The 25,292-nt window shown below is 39.6% G+C and overlaps 1 long non-coding RNA gene across 1 annotated transcript in view; it reads right to left on the minus strand.

The window, feature by feature from the left end:
- Positions 1-240: 240 nt before the first annotated feature.
- LOC145723532 (uncharacterized) overlaps positions 241-25,292 on the minus strand; it is a 129,610-nt gene continuing 104,558 nt past the window's right edge. Inside the window, exon 7 of the long non-coding RNA XR_014148662.1 lies at positions 241-4,379. This is a non-coding gene — a long non-coding RNA (uncharacterized LOC145723532). The remainder of the gene's footprint in view (positions 4,380-25,292) is intronic.

The following is a 25,292-nucleotide window of genomic DNA, read 5'->3' on the forward strand; positions in this document are numbered from 1 at the left end:
CCAATCAGTGACCTGTGCCAAAGAGCTAATTATGCCAGTTATAACTCTGGGAAGGTCACCTACAGAAATAGGAAAGGTATGAGCACAGAAAAGACAATGCTCCAAAGATGAAAAGGGATCTTCTTGAAATCCAGGAGAATAATGCCACCAAAATCCTTTTAACAGTAATCAGCTATATTTCATTGGTTTCCCAAAACGGACTTTTCCTTTTTTTTTTTTTAATTTTATTTCTTTATTTGAGAGAGAGAGAGAGTGAGCACAAGCGGGCAGAGGGTCAGAGGAAGAGGGAGAAACAGACTCACTGCTGAGCAGGGAGCCCGATGCGGGACTTGATCCCAGGACCCTGGGATCATGACCTGAGCCAAAGGCAGTTACTTAACCACTGAGCCACCCAGGTGTCCCAAAACAGACTTTTCCTAAACAAGATCAGGAATGTAAAGCCAATTTTTTTTAAAATTGCTATTCTTTCTCTTTTTTCTCCACTTTCTCACCTAGGAAAAAGGTTAACTAAGATTTCAAAGCTTAGCCTAGCTGCAGCTTCTCTGGAGTTTGGCAGCTGTTGGGTTTTGGTGTGTGAGTGCCAGTTATTTGCTCTGCCAGCAATGTGTTAGGATAATCACCCACTGAAGGATTTCAACACATTACATTTCCCCAGAAGCCTTTGTCTAACAAGGTAATTTATGACCTGTTCAGGAATCTGGTCTTTACAAAACAATAAATTCACACTTGCACTGGACTTCAAAGCTGCTATTATGAGCCTCGGTAGCAGAAGGCATCCTGTAGCTCAGAGCCAGATCAACAGATAAGTGAATCTGTAATGCTCTCTTTCAGGCAGGCTGCAAAGGGGACAAGGCTGACAGCCACTGCAGCAGCATTTGGCTATTCTTGCAAAATCTGACCCTAAAACTGGGTCCTCTTGACAATGTTAAAATCATTTCACTCACTCTACAGAATGTAAGATCTATAGGATTTAGGAGGTTGACAAGGAACCAGGTGTTCCCGGGCAGCTACTCCTGCCCTTGGTAAAATCTCACTGGAATGTTAACAGAAGCCCAGTCCTCCAACCCTGTAGCCAACCTAAGCCCAAAAAGCCACTTTCTGGAAAGGGGGGCATAAGCTTCTCATTGTCTCCAACTGTTTCAACAGGTTCTTGAAGCCAAGGGCATTTTTTCTTTTTTTGAAGTATAGTTAACATACAATGTTATATTAGTTTCAGGTATATAATATAGTGATTCAACAATTCTGTCTATTACTCATTGCTCATCGAGATGAGTGTACTCTTAATCCCCATCACCTATTTCACCCATCCCTCCACCCACCCCCCTCTGGTAACCACCAGTTTGTTCTCTGCTTTTAAGAGTCTGGTTTGTTTTTTGTTTGTTTCTTTCTCTCTCTCTTTCTCTTTTTGTTTGTTTGTTTGGTCTTTTTCTTGGTTCATTTATTTTGTTTCTTAAATTCCACATTAGTGAAATCAGATGGTATTTGTCTTTCTCTGACAGACTTATTTCACTTAGCATTATACTCTCTAGGTCCACCCATGTTTCATTCTTTTTATGGCTGAGTAATATTCCATTGTGTATACATATACACCACATCTTCTTTATCCATTCATCTACACAGGGACACTTGGGTTGCTTCTATATCTTGGCTATTGTAAATAATGCTGCAATAAAAATAGGGGTAAAGCCAAGGACATCTTGCCCACGCACAAATCCTGCATAAATCCTATGCCAGGTTTTTCAGAGCGTGGTCTGTATCCTGCTTACACGAGAATCACCTCAGATGCTGGTTTAAAAAACACAAGCGCCTGGACCCCACTTTGGACCTTTTGTATCAGCTCCCAGCTGCTGGGCCTCAGAACTGGCATCTTTATCAGTCCACGTGATTCTTACACACACTAAAATTTAAGAAACACTGGGGAGGATGTAGTAGATCAAACTAGGAGTTTAAGCCTGGGGGCCTTGGGATGAGCAAGATCCAGATTCAAATCTACAAGCCACAATTTATTAGCTGTGTGACCTTGGACAAGTGTCTGAATCTTTCTGAACTTTGGTTTACTGATATGTGAAAAGGAAGAAATGTCTCCTAGTTCTGTAGTACGGAGTAGCTTCTGGCTTTGAAGATATGCCCTGCCTTCCCCTTGAGACTTCTTATGGCTCTTTTTTTTTGGTGTCTGGCCTCTGCCTACAGCTTCCCTGTTGCAGTTTGCCTGGACATAGTAAGCTATCAGGTTTACCATTCCAAGCAGCTCCCCATATTACAGTTCCCATGAAAATACAGGTCTTCTGTTTAAGACACAGGACGCATAATGCAGCTATACTATTGTCATTTCTTTTTCCATTTTTTAAGCAGAACCCATTTTTCCCAATGCTATCTTTCATAGAACTTTAATTCATTAATCAGATATTTTTTAAAAGCAGTAGCTCTAAAGGACAGTGGGAAAGGTTTCAATTTGGAGTCCACTTGTCCCCTCCACCCCACCTCAAAGCCCCCTCAAGTCCTCAGCCAGGAGAAGTACGTCTGGAGGTGAGGCAGAGAGGCGGGAAGAAGAGAGTGAGGAGTCACATGGTGCCAAGATGATATAGAAGCCGGTGGCATCAGTACCCACACTGGGTGCACAGAACAGGCAACAAGTTTGCAGAGAGAACAGAATGAGCTCTGTTCCTGATATATTTAGCTTGAGGTAACCTGGCGACCAGATGAGGACACTTAGCAAGGCACTTGGAAATTCACACCTAGAATGGCAGGAAGAGATCCAAGCAGAGATAGAGAGCTGCTTCTTACTTCTCTCTAAAGCAGTGGTTCCCAAACATGCTGTACCTTGGAATCACCTGGGAGCTTTAAAAAGAATTTATGCCTGGGTCCCACCTCCAGAGATTCTGATGTAATTGGTCTGTTGTGGCTGGATAGTCAGGAATTTTAATCTCCCCAGGGGATTCCAGTGTTCAGCTAAGTTTGGTAACCACTGCTCTCGGTGGAAAAGAAAAGATTTGGTCCTCATTTAAGCATAACTGTGCACATGTAGGAAGCTTTATTCAACATCCACACCCTTGGAATTATATTTAAAAAGGCAGAAATCCAAATGTTAATTACGATTTGTACAGGTGACCCTTGAACGACGGGGAGGTTGGGGGCCGTCAACACTCCCTTTCCCCCGTGCAGTAAAAAATCCGAGTATAACTTTTGACGCCCCAAAACTTTACTAATAGCCTACTGTTGACTGGAAGCCTTACCGATAACATAAACAATTAACATATATTTTGTATGTCATATGTATCATATACTGTATTCTTACAATAAAGTAAGCTAGGGAAAAAAAGAACAGAGAAAATACATTTGCAGTATTATACGTGTATTTATTGAAAAAAAATCTCCATATAAGTGGATCTGTGGGGTTCAAAGCCCTGTTGTTTGAGGGTCAGCTGTATTAGTTTCCTGAGGCTGCTGCAACAAATTATCACAAATTTGCTGTCTCAAAACAACAGAAATTTATTCTCACACTTCGAAAGTCTGAAATCAGTATCACTGGGTGGAAATCAAGGTGACACAAAGACCACACTCTCTCAAGAGGCTCAGGAGGAGAATCTGTTCCTTGCCCCTCCAACTTCTGGTGGCTGCCAATATTTTTGGCTTCCTTGTGATCACATCCTTTCAATCTCTACCTCTGTGATCACACTGCCTTCTCTTTTTCTGTGTGCAAATCTCCCTCTGCCTCTTATAAGGAAATAATAGGATTGCATTTAGAACCCACCTGGAAAATTCGGGATAATCTCCTGATCTCAAGATCCTTGATTTAATCACACCTGCAATGTCCTTTTTACCATATTCGGTAATGTTCACAGGTTCCAGGGATTAGGACCTAGTATCATTGAGGGACTATTTAATCTACCAAGGTCAGCCCTCAAGGATTCGCATTCGTCCCACATGCAAAATAAATTCACCCCCATCTTACTAGCCTCTAAAGTCTCAAGCCATTAATGGTACTAGCTCATATCCAAAATCACATCTGGGTGTGAGTCCAGCTGTCATTTACTACCTGGTGAACTTGGCATCATATTTAGCTTGCCTGAGCCTCAGTTTCTTCCCAGGTAGAATGAAGATAATGACAGCACCAATTTCAATGAGGTTTATATAGTTTATATGAGATAATATCTGTAAAATATTTATTTAGAACTGGGCTCATTGTTAGCAGATCAAAAATACTGGCAACTGTCTTAGTTTGTTCAGGCTACCACAACAAAGTACCAAAGACTCAGTGGCTTATAAATGACAGAACTTATCACTCACAGTTCTGGAGGCTGGAAGAGCAAGATCAGGGTGCCAACATGGTTAGGTTGTGGTGGGAGCCCTCTTCCAGGCTGCAGATGGCTCACTGTGTCCTAACATGGCAGAAGGAGAGCTCTCTCAGTTCCTTTTATAAAGGCGCTATTCCCATTGAAGAGGGCTCTACCCTCAAGACCTAATCACCTCCCAAAACCCCACCTCCTAAAATCATCACTATGGGGGTTAGTATTTCAACATATCCATTTTGAGGGGCCATAAACATTGAATCCATTACAGTAATGATGATTAATAATGGCAAACCTTATGAATGTTATCCCAAGAACTGCGGCCCACATCAGGTTATTTGATGAGCTGGTAGGTTTGTAACTAATACTACTAATATCAGCTAAAGATTATGTAGCTCTTTCTCTCAGGCACTATTCTATGTGTTTTACAGATATTGACTCATTTGGCTTTCGGAAATAACCCTCTGAGGTAGATACTATTATTATTCTTATGTTACAGATGGACAGTGAGAGAGAAGTTTATCCCAGGTCACACAGCTAATAAGTGGGGGAGCCAGGAATTAAACCCAGGCAGACTAGCTCTACTGTCCTGGCTTACAGTCACTATATCATCGCAGTTTTCACTATAAAAGGGGTAAGTTGTGACACAGCAACCTGTCCAGTCTTAAAGGTAACTTCTGTGATTTCTGGCTAGCGGATTTCTAAAGCCCATCCCAGCTTAGCATCTTAAGTACAGCCAAGGAGAAATTTCTGACTTCCTAATTTGTCCCTGGATAGGAGAAATTCAGACTTCAGTGGTTCCAGCTGTCAACCTCCTGCAGCCTTTGGGCAAAGGAACACCCTGACAAGTCCACGCGGTTAACACTGGCACTAACCACCTGGTTGCCAGATTAGTGAGAGCTCGTGAACAGGAATCAGGACAGTCTGGGATTCCCACCCAAAGCCAGGCTGCAGAGGCCTCTAAGGTTGTTCTTTGGCCAGGACGTGGTTGCAAAGTTCACACTTAAAAGTCCATTTAAGAGGATTTAAAAGAAACAACAACAGAAGCAGGTGGAATAGAAGTGACCTAGTCACCTTTTGCCCTTAGTGCTGCATCAACAGCTGGGAAGAACAGGGCAAGCCAGCAATACTGGATCATAAAGCTCTGTAACTCCCAGCCGGCGGTGGCTTTGAACAGAGTGCCTACCAGGGATTCTGCTCTGTAGCAGTGATCCACAATGAGGGAGAGAACTGCAGCTGGGACTCAGAGCAGACATGGATGGGAGCAGTTAATGTCAGTAGTTGAAAATCACCGGCAAAGGTGATTTGACCATTTCATTGCCAAACTGAAGAGGTCTCTTCAGAGTCCAGTTTAAGCACGTTGCTTTTAGGGGTCTCAGGTTTGATGAGGGGCAGCAAGTTTCGCAGAGAATTAAAGATTAGCTGCCTACAACGTTGGTTTTCTTTAAGCAGTTCAACTGCCCATCTTAGTTGCTTTATTAAGTTTATATCCTGAGCTATCCTTCATGGGAAAGTGAGATCATAAGAACAAATAGAAGTGGCAAGGGAAGGAGACTTATAGATAATTCCTGATTCTGAAACCAGGAATATGTAGGGATGCCTGGGTGGCTCAGTTGGTTAAGCATCCATCCGCCTTCTGCTCAGACCATGATTCCGGGGTCCTGGGATCGAGCCCCTCAACGAGTCCCACATCGGGCTCCCTTCAGGGAGTCTGCTTCTTCCTCTCCCTCGGCCCCTCCCCCTGCTTGTGTTCTCTCTCTCACTCACTCACTCTCTCTCTCAAATACATAAAAATCTTTTTAAAAAATCAGGAATATTTAGATTTGAAAAGAAAATATGATGTCATCTATTTTGATATAAAGTGCCAAATTCAAATGAATTACTATTCTTTAGTAACCCTGCCCCTCCCCTCACACCAAAGGAAAAATATTGCATGTTATCCTATCTTTTTCCAAAAAGAGATTTTGGATAATATTCTAAATGCTTTTTAAAAGCCACTGGCGGGCATCTGGGTGGCTCAGTTGGTTAAGCATCTGCCTTGGGCTTGGTCATGATCCTGAGGTCCTGGACTCGAGGCCTGAAAGCCCCACATCGGGCTCGCTGCTCAGCGGGGAGTGTGCTTCTCCCTCTCCCTCTGTTCTTCCCCCCTGCTCATGCTCGCGCTCTCTCTCTCAAATAAATAAATAAAATCTCTAAAAAATATTAAAAGCCACTGGCTACTTTATATCTAGGATTATAATTAGGGTGACTAGTCATTGCTATTTGCCTGGGACTGAGGTAAACTTTCAGTGCTAAAACCAGGAAAGTCCCAAGCCAACCAGGGCAGTAGGCCACCTTAATTATAGAGGAAGTAAAAGATAGTAATATGTAAGGAGTGAGATCACACACTGGTGTCATATTGCATATTGACTTTTCTGTTTACTACTCAAGTTACTCAACTACTTAATATCACAAATAAAGTCAAATTTTATGGGCCATTTCTGATACCTCTTCCAAAATTGCCAACCTTTGTTGTAGAGAATCCTTCACCCATCCCCATCTACTCTCCTATATCAGGGTCATGTCAGTTCACAAAACGGCGACCACAGTATTATGTTACTAATAAGAGTAAGAAAATTAGGCCATTTATCCCATTTCAAACCAAGAATGTCTTTTCACAGAAATCACCGTCTTAGATTTACTTTTACAACTTAGTCTTTTGAAAAACACTATCCATTTTCCTCAAATTTACTCAACTGAATCTATTCATAAAAAGGACTATTTTGATACGTTGGCCTGCCACACCATTGCTCACACTCATGTACACACACACACGCAGACATCTGAAACCTGTTTTGAAGAGAACATGTTTAAACAGATTTAACCTGTGATATATTAGAAAGAACACAAGCTCAGGAATCCGACTAATCTGACAGAGGGAATGCCTAATGCTTCCTGAAATTCCTCCTCTAAAAATAGACTTGTAATTCTCACCACAACATAAAATATTGGTTAAATAAGGTTGCTTGTTTATATAAGAGTCCAGTGAAAACGCTAGAGTTCTAACTATCAAATAAATATTCTTTGTTTGTTTTAAAAAATATAATGGCATCATTTTGCAGCATCTATTGTTCAATTTGACTCTTACCCTAGGAATTTAAGTTTGTAAAAACTTCACATACAAACTGCCGACTTCTTTGTCACTATGGATTCAAACAGGAGTTGGCAACTGAAGAGTAATAATTGATAACTGTTCATAACTTTATAAATGAAAAGATCTGAAGCTTAAAAAAGACATTTATTCTTCTCTTCCTGCTGGGAACATGTATCTTCTGCAAAATTAGGTACCCTTGTGATAAGAATGACGTTAGAAATGATGTCCCCAAATAAAACTAGCAGCAAAGTAAATATGCCCTCTAATTTCAACCATGCAAAATACTCAGGAGTCCTGAGGCACTGTGACAAATTATTTTTCTGGGTAATCAAGAGATAACTTCCTACTGAAATTTCTAACATTCATTTTTATTTTAGTATTCTAATTTGCCCCAAATGTTAGTGAGTTGGCCTTTGATTCCATCAATACCTTGTCTTTGGTCAACACATTATTATAAATAATCTTTGTTTTGTAGTTGCAGGAAATGGAATTTTGGCTGAAAGAGTGTATACTGACTGCAGATCAGCCTGCAGGAAGTTTAAGTGGTTCTTAAAACATATTAAGTATTTGTGTTGTGATTTAAAATTATGAAGGAAAGAAATCAACATTTATTGAGTAACTGTGCAGACTGTATACTGTAGGTGTCCTACTGCAAGGGATTTCATCCTTGCACATCCCGAGGGATAACAACCATCCGTTTCACTCTTGAGGAATCTGAGTCGGAATTAGACATTTCCCCTCTTTCAGGTCTTACCCTGAAGTCTACGCTCTTTTAATATTCTACAGGGCAAACCTGTTTCAACTTGTTCTATTCAAAACAGGTTGCAAAAGTCTATAAAGAGGGAAAAAATTCATGACTTCGCTAAGAAAAATCTCTTAAGCTGTAGAAGCTTAAAATGTTGTAGGACATGTAGGACCTAGTTTCAGTTTTAAGACCTTTTATTGTGTATTCAAAATGTAACTAAGATGTCTAAAACTTAAAGTGTGCACAACCAAATTCCCTGTCTTCCCTCATTAAATCTACTTTTACTCTTTTAGCCAGAGCCTGATTATGGCAGGGGGTGGGTGGTGGTGAAGGGGAGGGACAAACATACTAACTTAAGTGTTGTCTCTGCTCAGTGCCAGCCATTTCATATCATACCCACCCCAGAACGTAGATATTAAAATTTTTACTTTACAGATGGGAATAGTAAGGCTAACGTCTTGTGATGTTACATCCTAGCTGTCTGATGTCAAAGCTTATCTTTTGTTTACAATGAAATTTTCGCCCACCATCCACTATAAAACCTAGAAACTTAGAAGTCAACATAAACTTTTTCTTCTTCCTTCTCACATCTACTTGTTCACTTAATCCCATTAATTCTACCTCTCAAACAGATTGCTTTGTCCCCACTGCTATTACCTTGGTTTGGGTCTTACCTAAATTCCTTACCTGGTCTCTAGCAAAATTTTCCTAACTCAACTCTTGGATGCCTGTTTTTCCCCACACCCACATACATATATACCCAATACACTAAACTGTACCTTGATGAACTTTTGTAAACTCCAAATTGGTCATATCCCTTGCTCAAAATCTTTCAATGGTTCACCATTCTTTGCTATATAAGGTCCAAACTCCTTACAGCAGAAAAGGCTCTTCATTATCTTGTCTCTACAATCTTTTCACTTATCTCCAATCCTTCCCTCATACAACCCCACCAAATCCCTTATAGATCCCAATTCAACTACAAGTTTCTTGAGCTCCTGCTATGTGCCAGGCACTATATTAGCCATGGGGACATAGCAATGAACAAGACAGAGATAGTCCTTGGCCTCGTAGAGCTAAGAGTCTGAAACAGACATTAAACAAGTAGCAGGTAGCAGGATGAATACTATAAAACAGTAAGTACAGAGCACATGGCAACAAATCACACGAAGGAAAGTGTGATGTTTCACCTGAGATATAGAGAATGGCATAAGTTAGTCCAGCAAAGACAAGAGGGGAAAACCCATTGAGATAAGCAGTACTTCTGTGCACAACCAATGCCTTTGACATATTTCCATGCAAGTTGCTACGTTGTGCTGGACTGGGCATCTCTGCCATCTGCACTACACTGAAGACTTCTAGAGCACAGGGCCAGGGCGCTAGTCACAGTTTATAACCTAGTCAGCTACTGTGCCTGGCAGGCCTGAATGGTCAAATGTTTGTTGGTAATAAGGGTGATGACATCAGGCACCTTGTACGTGATACTACTGTGACATGTTGGTAAATTACAGATAAATTGTATATCACTTCTCCAAAACAGGTAATATCCTTATTTTTATAGATGCAGAAACGGAGTTAAACTCATCCCCAAAATTAGATATTAGCCAGTAAGAGGGAGTCAGATTCAATCCCAGGTCTATTTGATTTCACAGCCTTTCCATTCCACTGCAGCACACTGCAGCTGATACTTAGAGGGCATACTGTGACTATAATCAGCTTTGTTAGGTGTTAAGTGCCAGGAAAGAAAGAAGTTTTCCTTATTATTGTTAATAATTTGGCCCTCCACACCACCTGGGAGTTTCGTGAGTGTCAACCTATTCCCAAAGCTATTTTCATCTCTGGGTATACAGAAAAAGTCCAGTTTCTGGTATAAGACTGAGGACCAGATGACCATAAGTAAACCAACTCTTTGCCAACTAGCAGCTTTTCCCTACCAAAAACTCTTCTTTAACTATCGAATCTCCTTCTGTCAAACTTCACCTGGCATTAAATGTTTCAGAGAAGAGCTGAGGACAGTAAGTCTTTTTTTGGGGTGGGGGGATAGCAAGTCTTAACAAAAGGTCACTGCACTGGATCCCTGATAATCTGGAGAGGAGCAGTCCGGAGAGCAGTGAGGGTGTGAGCCAGACTGCAAAGGGCTATGGAGTGAGAAGATGGTGGGCAAGTTGAAGTAGCAGGTAATGTGTGTGGCAATACTAGCAGGAGCTGAGAGAGAAGGTATTTGTCAGGTCTGTAGACACCCACATGTGTTGTAGAGCAGAGGAAAGGAGCTAGCAGAGGGCAGATTCAATATGCAATTCAGGGGTGCGTGGGTGCACGCTCAAAGGATGGGGAGGGATTAGTTTTGGCATGATGAATGACACCTATCATCAACAGACGAGACAAAAGGAGGAAAGGGAAGAATTACCATGGAAAAGATTTGAGATCAGAGGGAACTGGAATCCCCAGTATTAAAAGAAAATTCCAGTTTTCCTTAATTTCTTTACTAAAGGGTGCATGAGACACTTCAGTAGCTGCAAATTTTCAAGCCCCCAGAAGTGCGTTTTGCAGAATGTCTGTGTGTGACTTTGAACAAGAGCTAAAGTAGTAAATTTTAAGAAGCTGCCTGTGGCCATGGCTAGAAGGCTAGAATATAAGCATGTAATGTGGAAAAAGGAACAGGAATTGGGTATGCTGGGGACTGGGAGCATCTGAAAGGAAAGAGGAGTAAAGTGGAGGATAAGTAAGGTACATAATCATTTTGTTCTTATATTCATTGGGCCCAGGCCGCATAAATACAGAAAATGTCCTTCCTTCATTCAGTATATTGCTGTGAGAAGACCACAATACAAACAGTTTGGAAACCATAAAGAACCCTGTGTTATTGTTAAATAAATGGGTATGTAGGTGGACGGGTACATGGGTGGAGAGACAATTGGAAAGATAGGGAGGTAGAAAGGCAAATACGATACCTAGAGAATAAAGAACAGAAAGACATCATATTGAAGTATTTCAAATATGTCTCCTGACTGGAAGACTATTACATCATTAGGCAGATGAGGAGAAAGGCAAGTGATCTTTTCTCTGACTTTTCACATTTGGCCAATGTCAGGAAAGAGGGTTAGAGAATGTCAAGAAGTTTTATCCAAAATGTGTTTATTTCTTAAGAGCTAGGAGTTACACATGATAAACATTTTTGACAGTGTAGGCAGTGGAAAGATGTTGGATATTGGTTTGTTATAATTTCAAACCCACTTGTTTATGACTTAAGTAGAGTTGTTTTGATCTAAGGGTGAATTTGTTTACACTGAGGAAGCTGTGTCAGGATGTTGTCATCGACATTTGTTGTCGATAAGCACTCAGTTGCTCCACTGTTGACAGGTGCCACTGGGGGCTTATCATAAGAACATATGGAAGAGCAGCTATGGCATAATGGACATTTAAACTTTCAATGACAAGAATCTGTGAGGACTTACTGAGAGTGTTTGGTCTGGGCAAGTCTACTGTTCATTGATCAAAATAGCTCTCCCAAAATCTTGAGGCACTCGCTCTAGCCATGGCATAGCCAGGCCACTCTTGGTTAGCAGTGGTGTTCAACTGTGCAGCAGTTTTGGGAAGAGAAGGAACTTCTGCTCCTGCCTTGGTGAGGCTATTCCTCATAGGCAGTATCGTAAGCTGCATAACGGTCCCTGGAGTAATACCTTCTGAGCAGCTCACCTTGCCTGCCAATACTGGTGCTATCTCCGGCTAGCTACTCGCCCCACTAGTGAGGGACCTAGGCCGGCAGCTGATGTCCAGCTTTAACTTGGAAGGACCAACTACCCAGAACCAACCTGTAGAAACGTACACCTCAGTTAAATGTAACCTTTATTTCTTTCATCTCCTCTTTGCCTGGAACAATAGTATAATTAATCTATCATTGTTTGAAGTAGGTTAGGTCTTTAATGGCCTATTAAGAGACGTTATCCTATATACTACTGGCTTGTGAAATACTATTATTTCAAATTATAATTCCTGCAGTGAACCGGTGTTAAATAAATTATTGGCAAAGACAATCTCAATCCCTGAGTATTTGCCTTGAACAAAATAAGAAAAGAACCAAAGACTTTTTTGGCTCAGATAGCCCTGGCCACTGGAAGCCATGGAAAGGAAAATGTGTACAAAAATCATGAGCAACAAAGAGGAGAGGATATAAAGACTCTTTGTGAAGCAAAATCGACAATCAAAATTTAGGTTAGCAGGAACAGATATTAAGCTGAAATCAGAGAGATGACACTAAGTGAACCTGAGTTTAGAGTTTTAATTCTTGCTCCATATATTATGAACTTAAGTTTGTAATGGATCTATAGATAATAATTACATATTTGTCTCACTAAGTTTTACTTTTTAAACTTATATTTCTATTTTGATGGAGATATTCATATATGTTTTCTAGGAAATTTATATTTTAGTGTGAACACTTCTCATCTATTATCCCCAGTAGGAGAATTTCATTTCCAGGAGAGCAGAATCATTCTTCTTTAGGATAATTAGAAAAAAAAGAGAAGGCACAGGCTTCCAGTTATAGAATAAGTAAGGCATGGGGATGAAAGGTACAGCAATAGGGAATATAATCAATGGTATGGTAATAACATTGTATGGTGACAGATGGTAGCTACACTTGTGGAGAGCACAGCATAATGTATAGAGTTGTTGAATCCCTATGTTGTTCAGCTGAGACTAATGTAACATTGCATGTCAACTATACTTGTTAAAAATTAATTTGAAAAAAAAGTGGGTGCCTGGGTGGCTCAGTCGGTTAAGCCTCTTGACTCTTGATCTCAACTCAGGTCTTGGTCTCAGGGTCATGAGTTCAAGTCCAGCGTTTAAAAAAAAAAGGGGGGGAAGATGGGAACCTGGGGAGGAAATTGTGAAATAATGTCACTAATGGAGAAGGAAAAGATATAAATATGTTCTAGTAATCTCTACACCCAATGTAGGACCCGAACTCACAACCCTGAGATTAAGATTCGCATGCTCTCCTAAGTCAGCCAGGTGCCTTGGAAAAGATATTTTTATAATAAAGCTGTACAAAATATCTATATGCCTATAATTCCCAAATTTATAGTGACAGCTTACCTTGTACATCAATTTGGACCCAAATATCCAGTTGCCTCTCTTGGCTGCCTTACATACTTAATTAGCATATCCAAGATAGAACTCCTGATCTACTCTTCCAAACCTACTCCTGTAGCTGCCCCCATCCCTATTAAAGTCAATTTTATTCTTCTAATTGTTCAAGCCAAAAAACTGTGAAGCAGTCCTTGACTTCACATTCCTCATCTGATCCATCAATAAATCTGTCCTCTCTTTTCAAAATATACATCCAGAATCTGACTCTGAGCCCAATAGCCTCTTCATTGGTTTCCCTGTTTTCCATCCATGCCCCTCTTTGGCCTATTCTGAAGACAACAGCTAGAGTAATACTTTTGGAGCATAAGTCATACCATGTAACTTGTCTCATAACTTTCCCATAGTTGCCCATTTTCCTCAGATTAAAAGCCTGGCCATGGTCTACAAGCATTTACATTTGTTCCCTCTGCCTGGGATGTTCTCTGCCTCAGGCTCCCCATATCCACATGCTCCTCCCTTATTCTCCTTAAGCTTTTACTTGAATGTCACCTTCTCAGTGAGGTCTTCCCCAGTTATATCACTGAAATTGCAAACTTATCTCAGCCCCATTTTCCATTTCTTAGCATCCCCTGCCCCCTTCACTGATTTATGTTTCTCTGTAGCACTAACCGTTACCTAAATTTATATATTATTTATTTATCTTACTATTGTTTACCTACTCCCACTAAATTTGTAAGCTATATAAAAGCTGGAATTTTTCCATCTTGTTCACAGCTATACCTTCAGTCCATTAAACAATGCCTAAACAGTAAATAGTAAGCATTCAGTAGGTGTTTATGGGAGGAAGGAAAAGAGGAACGAAGGAATGAACCAACCAAGAGCTTACAAATGTGTTCCACCAGTGTCTGTGGAACGGTAAATATAAAAATAATTTGTTGGAAGTGAACTCAATAACTCCTGAACAATATATTCAGAAAAGCATCACGCGTTAAGAGAAATACAAGACCCAAGCAAAAAGACTGCTTAGTATGCATATCTGTAAACACACACAAACACATAAACATGCGCACATATACAGAATGAATTTACAAGTCTTCTAATGAAACTGTAAAGAAACAATTTTCTATAGAACAAGAGATAGTCACTGGAAACCAATGATAACAATTTCATTATTACTAGTTGAACAAAGTATATAAACATCACTGAGTTTGCCTTTAATTGAAGGTGTTGTCTCTAGTGTTTTAGCTTCGTAAATACATTACCATTTAGTGGGCTTTTATTCTTGGCTCCCCAATCGTATTTTTCCCCTCAAGTCCCAAATTTCTTAATTTCAAATTTTCTTACAAGAGTAATTATCAGGAACTAAACCCCTAAGCTGTAGAGGGACTTCTGTGTTCCTTTCTAAGCCTTAAAATAAATGACACCTGAATTTATTCTCACCTATTGTTAAAACAAATATCTGAATGAGCATCTCCAATGTTGGAGCTCATGATTGTTCATTTGTACAACTTGCATTGAGAGTTGATGCTAGGCAAGATTTCATTTCTCCTCAATCCATGAGATAGCAGATGATATCACTATTATTTCCTTTTCCCAAGTGAGCATTAAATTAGATAAATAATAGCCATAAAAACAAATATAAGGAAATAGCAAAATAAATTCAAAGAAAGAAACAGGAAAGGGGCGCCTGAGTGGCTCAGTCATTTGGGCATTCAGCTCTTGGTTTTGGCTCAGGTCTTGATCTCAGGGTCCTGGGATCAAGCCCAGCCTCAGGCTCTGTGCTCAGCCCGGAGTCCATTTGTCCTCCCCCTCTGCCCCTTCCCCCACTCCTGTGCTCACTCTCTGTCTCTCAAATAAATAAATAAATAAATAAATAAATAATTTTTTAAAAAACGAAAAAAAGAAATAGGAAGGAATTAGTGAAGATAAGAGACAATTTATAAAATAGAAAAGAAATATGCCATAGAAAAGATCAACAAACAAGAATTGGTTGTCTGAAAAAGTTAATAAAATTGATATGTTGCAGCTGATATTGATCAAGAAAGAAAAAAGGCACAAATAAGCAATATGAGGAATGAAAATGGAGACAACACTACATATTCTTCAGATAATTAATAGAGAATGAGGATATTATGAACTACTTTTTGCCTATATATTTGATGATTTATATAAATGGACACATTCGTGGAAAAATTTGACTCAAGAAGAAACAGAAAACCTGAATAGTTGCAAATCCATAAATTGAATTCATAGTGTAAAAAATCTTCCAATAAAGAAAATGCTATACACCCTGCTGGCTCTTGCAGCAAGTTCCACCAGACATAAAATTAAGATATAATTACAACTTTACACAAGCCTTCAGAGAACAGAAAAAGAGGCACATCCCCTGCTCACATAAAACCAGTATAACTTTGATTTCAAAACTTCACAAGGATCATAGATGAGAAAGGTAAATCATAGGTCAATATCACTCATGAACATCAATACAAAAATTCTTAAATTATTTGTAAGCAAAATCCAACAATATTTGCTTTATATCAGTATGCAAGCTTCACATTTGATCAAAGTAATTCTTAACAAATCAGTTAGGTGGAGACTCCTTTATCTGATAAGGGGTATCTATAAAAATCCTAGAACAAATACCGTATTTAATGGTAAAATATTAACAGCTTTCCCTTTGAGTTTGAGAACTCAAAGAGAACTGAGGATGCTTGCTATGATCACTCCCATTAAACCTAGGACCTTGTACTGGAGGTCCTAGACAACACAGCGAGAAAAAAGAAAAGTTGTAATCTTGGAAAGGCAGAAATAAAGATCTTTATTTGTGGATAATATGATTATGTAAGTAAAAAGTTTTTTAATCTACAGTTGAATTATTAGAATTAACATGAATTTGAAATTTCAAGATACAAAATCAATATATCAAAATCAACTGAGCAACATTAATGAAGATCTAAATATTTGGAAGAATATGCCATAGTCATGAGTTGGAGAACTCAATAATGTTCTCAATTCTCCCTACATTTACTTACAGATTTAATAATGTACCAGTTCAAATCTCAACAGGTTATTCTAGAATAATTCAAGATGATCATAAAATTCACATGTAAATGCAAAGGGATACAAAAATCCAAGATACTTTTTTTTTTTTAATTTGAGAGGGAGGGAGAAAAAGAGAGCATGAGCCAGAGGGAGGGACAGATCCTTTTGAAAAGAATTCTTGGGAAGTCTTGCTGTACCAGACACTATGTGTCTTAAAAAGCTATGTGAGGGGTGCCTGGGCGGCTCAGTCAGTTAAGCATCTGTCTTCAGCTCAAGTCATGATCCAGGGGTCCTGGGATCAAGCCCCACATTGGGATCCCTCCTCATCTCCCTGCTCAATGGGGAGTCTGCTTCTCCCTTTCCCTCTGCCCCTCCCCCCTTGTGCTCTCTCCCTATCTCTCTCTCTCAGATAAATAAAACAAAACAAAACTATGTGAATCAAGATGTTGTGGAATTGGTGCAGAGTTATATAGACCATTGAAACAAATTAGAAAGCCCAAAATAAACCCTTAAAGTGGTACCTGGCTGGCTCAGGTGGTACAGCATGAGACTCTTGATCTCAGGGTTGTTAAGTTTGAGCCCCACATTGGGTTCAGATATTACTAAAAAAAAAAAAAATCTTCTTTTAAAAAAGAAATAAACCCTTACATATATGGACACAATATATGACAGAGGGGGCAAAGCAGAGCAGTGGACAAAGGACAAATTTTTCAGTTAATGATTCTGGAACAACTGGGTACCCATAAAGGAAAAATTGAAGTTAAACCCCCATCTCATACAATATGCAAGTAATAATTATAGATGGATTAAACAATTAAATGTAAAAGACAAAGCTACAAAGATTTTATATGATAACATAGGAGAATGTATTTATGATGTCAGGATAGAGAAGGATTTCTTAATCTAGACACTTAAAAAATACTAACCATAGAGGGCAAGATCATAAATTCTACTACGTCAAAACTATATTTACCAAAAACGGTTTTTGTCATTAAATGGGTAAAGCTAATTGCAACACATAAAATTAATGAAGACCTAGTAACCAGAACATATAAAGAAATCCTACATGCCACAGAAAAAAGATACCCAAGAGAAAAATTTGGAGAGGGGCCTCATATAAGAGGAAATCCAAATGACAAACACATGATAATATAAGCAATCTCAGTTAAGGAACTGAATATTCTATACCACAGTGAGAAACTACTATACTCCCTTCAATTTGACAGGAGATAAAAATTCTGATCATACCAAGTAATGGCAAGGATATGGAGCATAGGAACGCTCATACACTACTGATAGCATGTAAATGGTCAACCATTTTGGAAGTAGTTTGGCATTATCTCATAAAGTTAGAGATAGGTATAGTCTTTGGCCCAGCAGCTCCACTCCCAAGTATACACCCTGTAGAAATGCAGACTATACATAGTGAGAAACATGTTCAAACTGTTCATAATTGCCAAAACTGGAAACTATGTAAGTTAAGGGGAAGCTGGCTGCTGCCGGCAATAGCCCATAAAATCTCAGAGGCTTAAAACAATAGGTGTTTATTTCTTACTCCCATAATAGCTCAGTGTGGATGCTCCTAAACAGGGGGCTCTCCTAGGAAGCTCTCACCCCAATGGCGATTCAGGAACCCAGGGTTTCTCTAACTTGTGGCTTGCATACATGGCTTCCAAGGTTACCCAGAGGTCATCTCCAGTCTAGATGAAAAGATCATGGAGGATTATACATGGGAGATTCCTATGGTCCAGGTTAGAACCCATGTCCATATCTTACTGGAAGGGAGGCTGGGAAATGTAGTTCAGATGTCGCCAGGAGGAAGAGGAACCAGGAAAAAACAGAGGTAGTGATTTGTTATTAACCTATACCTTAAACCAAACTATCCACAAACAATAGAATAGATAAATTGTGATATATTCATTCAGTGGGCTGTGCTCTGGCAATGTAGAGCCACACACAACACACACAACAAAGTGAACGAATCTAACAAAAATAATGGGGAACAAAAGAATGTAGGCCCAATAGATACTTAGAAAGTGGTTTCATTTCTATCTGTATCTATATAAATATATACAGTTCAAAAGCAGACAAACCTAAACTATATTATTTAGATGATGTACATGGGTAATAAAATTAAATAGAAAAGCAAGAGAATTGTTATAATAAAAATTGTGATAGATCCCCTGGGGGAAGAAGGGTTTTACGGTTGGGAAGGATATACTGAGGGGCTGGCAGTGTTCTCTCTCTTAACATGAGTAGTGATTATACCAGTGTTCATGCACTTTTCCTCACACATACCACATTTTACATCCACACACAAAAGTACAAAAAGCCAGATGTGTTTTCCACCTTAACATAAAAGAAACATGCTATTTGGTACAGAGAAAAGCAGTTTCCCTGTGTCTGGAGCACCATTGCCCTCTAGCAAACCAAGCTTCATTGTTTCCCCTACAAGAAAGTGAACACCCTCCAGACCTAATTTTCTCTGATTTACCATTTTGAAGGGGAAGAAAAATTTGTACTACCATTTGACATAATTGCCAAACACCCAATTTTGTCCCTGTAGGTCACTCTGTAAATGTTATTATCTGCTGTTGTCCTCCATAATTACTACCCCTTTCCTGAGTTGATGAACAGTTTCTGCCAGTGCCTAGTTTTGCAGTTAACAAAATGCCATTTTGCTACCAGCGTTACTACTCCTCTCATGATCTCTTTATCTTTGTTTCCTATAGTAACTTGTAAATTCCAGTGACTCATATCTCTCTTGTTCCAGACACTTAACTTTCAAATCTGTATTTTCCACCCTCCAGTGCACAATTTGTTTTATATTCTGTTGCATCTCCCTTTCATCATCCTTGAATTCTACAGCTGGGAAAAGCCTTCGTCCTGTTACCCAGCCTGAACACCTTTGTTTTTCCATTTCACAGACTCAGGAATCCATTCTCGGGTAGCAACTCAAACACTCAGCTTTTGAAGGTAGATAATTTGAAGTATTCCCATGTCCCCCTGCATAAAAGGCATTTGTACTGGTGTCCTTCAGCAGAAACTTCTCTCTGCCTCCTACTGAGATATCCAAAGGGCTGGTTGGCTTCCAGCCCTGGGTTCCAGAGATGGTGGCATTTTAATGGCAAGATTCCCACTACCTCTTGATCGTGAAATGGATTGGAATGAAATGTTTGATGTAAATGGGAGTAATACAGGGAGAGCAAAGTTGCTCCCTCCTGAAAAGGTCTCAGCTGCATTTCTAGCTTACCTATCAGACCCAAGGTTCAACCAAGTGGTAGAAAGGCAGATCTTAGAAGGTCTTTTCATGCTCTCTCTGAGGTATTTATAGTAGCAACTGCTTTTCTCTAACTCACTCTTCAGAAGGAATAGTATTTGTGACAGTAGCGGGGGGGGGCATTTGGGGGGATAGTTCTTTTCTGTTTGTCCTCCCTGAGTCAAATTAAGGAGACCTAAAAGCTGGTCTTCAGGCTGTTAAGGGTTAAAAGCCGGCTGTATTAGTACAACTTACAGACACACCCTTCTGAATGAATTACTTCTTCAGAGATAAAGAGCCAGCTATAGAACTAATATTTATAAACCTAATAAGTAAATAAATGAGCAGGCCCAAAAGTTGTGAATCAATCATACAGAAACCATCAGATCTGATATAATTTATTATTTACCATTTTACAATGATTTAACATATGATTTGGCTATCATTTATTTCAGTGGGTTTTACCTTCAGATTCAAATTTCCCATTCAGGCAGATGTTGTAAGGGCATTTTAGGAGGAGAATCATATTGCACCTAAGTGTGATTTTATGCAGGGCTTCCCAGCTGCATCCCCCTCTCTTCTACTGTAAACTACCTGAGATAAGCCTATGGTAAAGAATCTGTATCTATTTTGATTTTAAAGTAGAAGTCTTTTTTTTTTTAAATGGCACTTACTACTTTAAAAAACAGACTGGCAAAAAACCAATCAATTTAAAATGATTCAGTTTATCACTTTGGGCATTTCAAAAGATAATGTAAAATGTCAGAGTTGGCTGTGAAGAATAAAAAAAGCCAGATTTGAAACTGTATTAACTGAAAAAAGGAAGCATAGTATTTTCTTATACCTACAGATCTCAACCATTAAAATGACATGATTTTAATACTTATCATGTCTGCATCTTCGCTTATGTCATGACCTAGTTGAAAAAACAACTTATTTTTACATAGACCTACATAATAGAAGTATTTCCCATGGAAAAACAAAATTTTCCAACTAATAGAATGTATTGATCATATAAAGGCTCATCAAACCTATCACCTGCATACAACAGTGCTCTGAGTCCTCAATGATTGCTTGGAGACAAAATAATTAAAAGAAAATTGCCTAAGTAAAATTCAAAATACCCATGTAGAAGGTGGGTTGCTATTTTTTTTTTTAAACTTCCACCAACCTGATCTTTTCTTAAAAAAGTGTTTTCTTTATAAAGAAGGATAAATAAGATTATTTAAATGATGTTTCATAATTCAGCTACTCAGGAAATGATAAATTAAGGTTACGACCTCCTAGATTCTCAAATTGGCCATGCACACACACATACATACACACATGTAACTGATATGCTGGCAATTTTCACCTTAAATAGTATAGATGTTCCTGGTTAATCTTACATGTTGACTAATAATATAAAGTGCGATCTCTTACTTTGTACTAATGGTTGATTCCTTGCACACATAATATTTTTTAGAAAGTCTTACTATTTATAGGGAAAAATGGTTGAAGAACACTCACTTTTTTCTCTATGTTGGATATACCGTCCTCTCCTAAAAGTATGCTCTCTAAAAACAAAAACAAAAAAAACTAAAGGTGTCTTAAAGTACAATAAATCATAAAATAAAATTTAAATATCAGTAGGGTATTTGTGGGTTGGGGAAGGGAATGTGTGTGGGGATGGTGGGGGAGGGGAAGGAGTTTAGCCGCTGGTCTTCTTTCAAAGAAATATAGCAGGTTACTGTGTTTTCATGCTTCCTGAGCCTCCAGCTTCTGCTCACCAGCACCCCCAGAAGACACAGACTCTCCTCCCTGATCCCAACCCTGTCCAGTGCACTCCTATTCTGTGTGTCAACGCAACCAGCCTGGGGTTGTGCCCTAAATACTGGAAAGCCACAAATCACTGGTTCAAATAGACCCGCTTCTTCAAAGGACAGAGTGGGGAGTGGTGAGGGAAGAGGGAGGAGAGATGCTTAAAGTGATTTACGACCCCCCTAGGAGAGGGGTTTTGGCACCTGGGCCATTGTGCTCTGGACAAGGATCTGGCAAGTAACAAGAGACATTGAAATGTACGAGGGGCCGATTAGGATGGTTCAATCTTCCCTGGATTAGTCAGGCATTTGATATAAATAAGTAAACACCAAAATCACCTCTACCACAGCCCAAACCTCTTTCTCTTTTCACTCTCTTTTTTCCCCCCAAAGAGTGAAAGGGACTAGAGATTAGAAAAAGAGGTCTTGTGTATTCAAAGTGCTAATTCAGAACTTCTTTCTCTAATGCACTCATGAAACATTTTAATTGTCTGACTTTGCATTCAAAAGCCTTGTTTGCAACTCCTAATTGCAGACTGCTTTGAACAAATAATTGAAATGCATGACTTGTGGGGCCTGCTTAAACAATTATAATGTGCTTTGCTGCTAGGTGCTGGTCCCCCTCCCACCCCTGTCCCTTTTTGCATAATGACAAGCAGCCAGCTTGATATTTGCAGCCAAGTTAAAACCTTGCTAATTTGCTGCACGGCAATCTGGGTCTGTGGCGGTGTCAGTACCTGCATTAGTGCTTGCAACAGCAAAAACGGCTCTAATAGTTCAACTGAATGTTAAGAAGACCTTTTCATTTTCTGCTGAGAGAATCCCACTGGGGTTTTGTTTTCAAAATACAAATCTTTCACGTGCCTGTTAGTTTTGCACCTACACACAATTTATGGAGCTATTTCCCTGAAAATTCTCCCCAACCTGATTTTACAGAGTCTTCAACAAATAGGTTCATTCCTTTCAGGGGGCTCAGGTTTAGAAATGGAAAGAAAAATGTCTATTTCCTAGGAATGCCCCAAGACTGGCCACAGCCAGCCACTGAAGACCACACACAGGGTTGCTACTTTTTGAAAAGGGGCTGTGACTCTCACTTTTCGAATCTAGAACACGGTGCCAGATGTGCCTCCTTCTAGCCTCGTTGTCAGGACTAAGAGGCTTAAGGGAATGAAGGGTGTGTTCACTCATGATTTGAACATTAATTATTTTTTATTTTTTTAAGTTGTGGTAAAATAGAGATAAAATTTACCATTTCAACTATCTTAAGTGTCCAGTTCAGGGGCATTAAGTACATTCACATGCGACCACCACCACCATCCATCCACAGAACTCTTCTCATCTGGTAAAACTGAAACTTTGTACCCCTTAAACAGTAACTCCTCGTCCCCTTCTCCTCAGTCCCTGACAGCTATGTTAATTTGATTACTCCAGTTTGAGCCTTTTTTTTTTTTAAAACCCAACCTTACATATTTTAAGGTCACTCTTTAGGAATAAGTGCCAGCTGGCTCAGTCAGTGGAGCATGAACTCTTGATCTCCGGGCTGTGAGTTCAAGCCCCATGCTGGGTAGAAATTAAAAAATCTTTTTTAAAAAAGGAGTAAGCTATACCTTTATTGGAATTATCTGGCTCGGTAATTAGCAATTCTCACATTACCTTATTTCTGTTTAGGGTGTTGGATGAAAGGAACACTTAGCAGATTAAAAAAAGTAAACTAAAAAAAATTCACTATTTTAAGATCTCAACTCTGCCTGCTAAAAATAGCACTAAAGATACCTTCCTTGTTCCTAGGTGTCTCCCAGATGCGGTCAGTTGTCTTGGCAGGTGGTCGGTTACAGTCAGAAGAGGGAGCCTCCGGAGGTCTAGGCACTGTGTTTTATCTTACTTCTAAGTACTCATGATGACCCATGAGATAAGAATTGTCTTCTTTACAGTTGGGAAGATGGAGCTCAGAAAAGCTGGGTAAGTGGCTCTAAGTCACACAGTGACTCTGTGGGGATACTGGGATGGGAAACTGGGATTCAAGCCAGGTCAGTGGGATTCAAAGCTCTTTTCAAGTCACTGAGCAACACAGCAGGAAGGATCCATAGGAAGTGGTGCTTCAAAGACACTGGCTGTTTGGCAAGGGGAGTGGGGATTAACACAGCTTGTCCCAGGACACAGGTGTAACACGTGTGCGGGGCTAAGGGAGGGGAATTCCCCATCATTGTTATGAATATCCCGCATCCTGCCTGAAGTAGGTTGCACCCAGCAGGTGGTATTAGAACCCTCTTTGAAACACTAGTGTTTCTTGGGTCTTAATCTCCAGAGAAGAGCCCAAAGTCTCTTCATAACCCACTTTTGAGCTAAAAACGTCATTCATCTCAAAAACAATAGCTGGCCTTTATTGAGCAGTTACCATGCACCAAGCTATGTGTATGTCTCTTGCAAACTCAGGCAGCCTTGCCCTCAAGTTCACACATTTAACACTACCCAAGACAAGATCTTCTAACATAAAATACAAGTAAAGCAGCAGAGCCCCATTCAACCCCAAACCTTCTTTGGAGAGCCTGTGCGTGTAACCACTGGACTTTGTTGTCCCAAGTAAAATGCTCTTCTCTATGATGGGTGGACCAAGCCATCTGAAGTATGTATTCGGGTCTTCCAAATTATACATAGCAAATGACTAAAAGCATCAGCTTTGCTTTTCTAGTCAGGTAAAGTCCCTCTAGATATCCACTACAGAGCTGACTCTAGGATTAAAAAAAAAAAAAAAAGACACAAACAGCCTCAATCATGGATGGAGAAACTTGTTTTAGTCATCTTGTTTGCTAAAAAACCACATCCAATGTTCTTCTGCTCCCTAGAAGCCCAAATTAAAATTTCAAATCTGTGCTATGGAAAACAAATGATGCAGACATCTGCTACAGATTTCTCCAGAAAATATTCATTCACTCACAGAAGAGTAGTTAAGAGCTCCGACTTTGGAAACTCAGGTTCAAATTCTATGTCTGTCATTTATTGGCTGTGTGATCTTGGGCAAGTTACTTAACTTTCCTGTTCCTCAGTTTTGTCATTTGTAAAATGGGAATAACAACAGCACCTACATCAAAGAAGTAGTTGAAAGGGGTACCTAAGCACTGAAAAAATAGTACCTACTATTATTATTTTAAGTTGAGAGGTAATGTGGCCTCCAAAATATTTTTGCCAAAAACATTTCACCCAAATCTAACCAAACTTTTGCTCCTACTTGTAGGTTTTGGAATACATAAGGGATAGAAGAACAAGATAAATGATACTACAAGGGAAAAATATCAGATGCTTCCAGAATTGTGATACATTCTATAGGACAACAGGTCAGGAGCCCCCTACCGATTACTAACTAACAATGAGCCTTCCAATTAGTCTAACACTTCCATGTCTGCCCTATGGCCACTAGTCATCATCACAAGCCTAGGCAGAGGCAGGTCTCAGGCCTATATTGTCACTGGGGAACTAGTACCATGTCCAGTGCAGATAGCTAGTTGTTTTGCCTTAGCCAAACAGCTAATAAGTACTGAAAGAAGATTAAAGCATCCTTCCCCCAATACCTGTTTTTCTCAACTCCCCTTGCCCTGCACCCCACCCAAACTACTATGCCTCAAATGCTGAGATCATTTGATCTGGCTTTTGTAACTGCAGTTAGTAGAACAGCTGAAACAGAACCACCACAGAAAAACTGAAACCTACCCCACATCTCGGTTCTGATTTACCTTTTTGTACATTTGAGTCATTGGCTACCATCTGCTGAACTAGCTACCTGACTGCATCCTCAGGGGCCACAGCTGACTCAATCCGCCCCATTTGCTTGGTGAAAGAGGGCATATTCAAAGGTAAACCAGCTCACTCTGCAGTTTGCTCTTGATTATTCACTAAGACTTTCAGGGCTTATCTATGAAGTGTTAATGGAAGAACCCAA

The sequence above is a fragment of the Leptonychotes weddellii genome, chromosome 9, assembly GCF_054177405.1.
Source record: "Leptonychotes weddellii isolate Sample4059 chromosome 9, ASM5417740v2, whole genome shotgun sequence".
NCBI classification, from domain to species: Eukaryota; Metazoa; Chordata; class Mammalia; order Carnivora; family Phocidae; genus Leptonychotes; species Leptonychotes weddellii.